A 3,626-nucleotide genomic window follows, 5' to 3' on the forward strand; every position below is an offset into this window, starting at 1 on the left:
AAGCGCAAATAAAGGTGACTTGACTTGACCTTAGTTCGCTCTGCTATAATACAATATTACAAAAAAATTAAGATGTACAGTCATGTGTTATGTTTCAGTTAGTTACTCCCAACACTGGATCATCTTCAAGACAACCAGACTGCTGTGATTTTACAGACACACCCACCCCTAAAGCGGCAGTGTTTTGGCCAGCATTTATCAGATTTCTTCCACACCAGTGAACACAGACAGTCTTTAGCATACTGTGAAAGCAGCATTCAGGCTATGATTGCGTGATTGTAATAATTTGTTCATTCATGCACAAGGGACTTTCTATTGAGATACCTTTCACAGAAGGTGTGCAGGCAGGGCAGGACTTTGGGATTGTGGTAGTGCTCCAGACAGATGCTACACATCAGGAACTGCTTGTCTATTTGACGCACCACTGGGCTGGTGCTGCCGCTTTCCCGCTTAGCCATCGTGAGAGGCATTCAAATGAAGAGACAGAGGCCTCTCAGACTATAAGAGAGAGACAGAATGAACGGTAATCTTTGAATACAGCTGTAGGTCTATTTCATCTTTATAATCCCATGTATGTACATATGACCACTAAATACAATGAAACAATATTTCCTCACTTTTTTTTTTTTTGCGCAATTTTACAAATATTGTTTCATTGCATTTTTTGCACATTTCGCACAATTACATAACACAGTCTGATTAGAAATGATGCACAGTAAAAATATTCTAGTAATATTTACATAGATTTTTGATCACGTCATATTTTATCTGAAATATGTCCTCCAGTAAAAAAAAAAAAAGTAATAATTCAACATTTTATGATGTAGTTTCATATTGAAAGTCCATGACAAGGGTAAAACAAAAAAAACAAGCATTTAAAAATTTGCAACACATTTCTTTATACAACACCACCATTCCAAATCTTGGGGTCAGTAAGATTTTTTTAAATTAATTCATATCTTTATTTAGCAACAATGCATTACATTGATCAAAAGTGAGAGTAAAGACATTTATAATGTTACAAAATATTTCTATTTCAAATGAACTATTTCGAATTTTCTATTAATCAAAGAAAAAAAATTATCGCTGTTTCCACAAAAATATTAAGCTGCACAAATGTTTTCAACATTGATAATAATAAAAAATGTTTCTTGAGCATCAAATCAGCATATTAAAATGATTTCTGAAGGATCATGTGACACTGAAGACTGGAGTAATGATGCTGAAAATTCAGCTTTTTCATCACACATTTATAATGTTACAAAATATTTCTATTTCAAATGAACTATTTCAAATTTTCTATTAATCAAAGAAAAAAAATTATCACTGTTTCCACAAAAATATTAAGCTGCACAAATGTTTTCAACATTGATAATAATAAGAAATGTTTCTTGAGCATCAAATCAGCATATTAAAATGATTTCTGAAGGATCATGTGACACTGAAGACTGGAGTAATGATGCTGAAAATTCAGCTTTTTCATCACAGGAATAAATTACATTTTAATAATATATTAAAAAAAGAAAACAGCTTTAGTCATCAACTAGATCCATGATACACATCCATGTGAACATCTGTCTGCTCAGACTGAACAGCTTAACCCTATTCCCTCCATCAACAACATGTTATTGTTCAATATCAATGAATGTGCATACATCAGTTTATCTTCCACAAACAAATGGGATGTGAAATCCCATGATACCCAAAACATAACAGTCCCTCTGTTATTGAGAGAGTCATATGTCTGTCTGTCTGTCTGTCTGTGTGTGTGAATGTGTGTTTGTGTGAGCTCATGGTTTTGTTTGCTGTTTCAATGTGCTTCCTCGTCTGCCGTGAATTTCCGTCTCTGACCCACGTCTGATTCCCCGTTGTCAGTCTTAGGATTAGTGTGAGGATTTTATCTACTAAAAGTATGACTTTTATATTCCATGTTGCAACACAAACCACATGTCAGGCACTTCCTCTTAAGACAGTAAGCATGAACAGCTGGAGAAACACTGTAACTGATACTGTAAATGAAACGATTCGTCCATGTAACATCAAGTGGACTGGTGGAGGTCAGATCACACTTAATTTTCACAACTCATATTATTAAATTGAATTTACTTTGTGTACTTAGGCAATTAAAAATATTGTTTGTTTTATATTTCGTTTTTTTATTTTATGAATATTATGTTATTTTGTAACATTTTCAGTGAGGCTAGACTGTATGTGTACTCTGACAATTCAGAAACAAATGTTTTTTATTTAACCATCATTTAATTAATTTTTTGAATTTAATAATTATTAAATGTTTTTAATAATTATTATATAATTTTTGTAAACTGAACACACAGCTGCTGTGAGATAACAGGAAAACTGCAACCTCATCTCTCCCCATCCTGGGATTAGAAGCCTCCCAATTCCCTCATGACTAACCTGTAATGTCAGATGCTCTGTACTTCTTGAGTAATCTTTCAATTCCAGCTTGTAGAAAAGCAGCTGATTGCGGTGCCCCGGAGCTGCGGCGTTTCACTCTCTCATATTCTGGTCTCTTTATGCTCCCTAAAGCTGTTTACTCAGACTTTTATACAAAACACATTTGAAATATTATCTATCTGAGTGTTGCACCTTTCATTTCTGTCTCTTCACAAGAGGAAGGGAAATAAGGAAGTCTTTAAATGGCACTTCCTAAAAATCCTCCCAGTTCCTTCCTATGTGTTTACAGTGAGAGAGAAAGAGAGAGAGAGAGAGAGAGAGAGAGAGAGAGAGAGAGAGAGAGAGAGAGATTAACTAATCATTGCTGGCCACTGGGATGAATAGAAAGAGGAAGACTTGTCTCTCTCAGTCCAAAAAGGCAGCTGTCCTTATTATTACAGCAGAGGGAAAACCCTAGGGAAATATTACTAACATTACATTTCACCCACTGATAGCACTGATTATTTTCACACGTCTGCCGCTGTTTTGTATTAGCACCAAATTCACTAAAGGAATTATGCAAATCAGGCAACGGACATCCAAAAAAGCAGCAGACCTCTTGCATTTGGCATACTTTGTTTTGACTGTACAGCATCACCGCACTGCGATCCAGACACCTGAACCAACACTTTAAAAAAAATTATAATATGTTTGACAACATAACCCATCTAGATTTGGCTCTTCTCCATCCTTTAAACATCATTAGGTGAATAAACGGGCCGTTCACATGGAACACATTTCTGCTTTTAAAAATGTGCTGTGTGATGTGTTTTTTAAAAACTGAACTTCTTTTAAGCGCCAAATTTTTAGAAGCTATGCATGAGACATTCCAAAATATGCAACAGTCAAACATGTTCTCAAACTTTTTGACTCCAAGGCCCCCCCCAACTGTCCACAAAAATATTCCAATGCCCAATTACTTTTCTAGTTGTTGATATACTGGATAAGGATTAACAATAAGGATTTTTAAAAGATATTTTACTCACAATTTCTACCCAATAAAAATATTGTAGAGTAGGGCTGCACGATAAATCGCATGCGATATTTAACGCGCATCTTATCAGTAAAGCCGGTTCTGTAATCAGTGGTAAATCTCCATCACCTGCGGGCTTTCACATTGAGCAGCATTAACTACACAGAGCCGTTGTTCACTGACGAGCTGCGCAAAA

This window comes from Sinocyclocheilus rhinocerous, unplaced genomic scaffold, assembly GCF_001515625.1.
Source record: "Sinocyclocheilus rhinocerous isolate Xijiao unplaced genomic scaffold, SAMN03320098_v1.1 scaffold1152, whole genome shotgun sequence".
In the NCBI taxonomy this organism is placed as follows: domain Eukaryota; kingdom Metazoa; phylum Chordata; class Actinopteri; order Cypriniformes; family Cyprinidae; genus Sinocyclocheilus; species Sinocyclocheilus rhinocerous.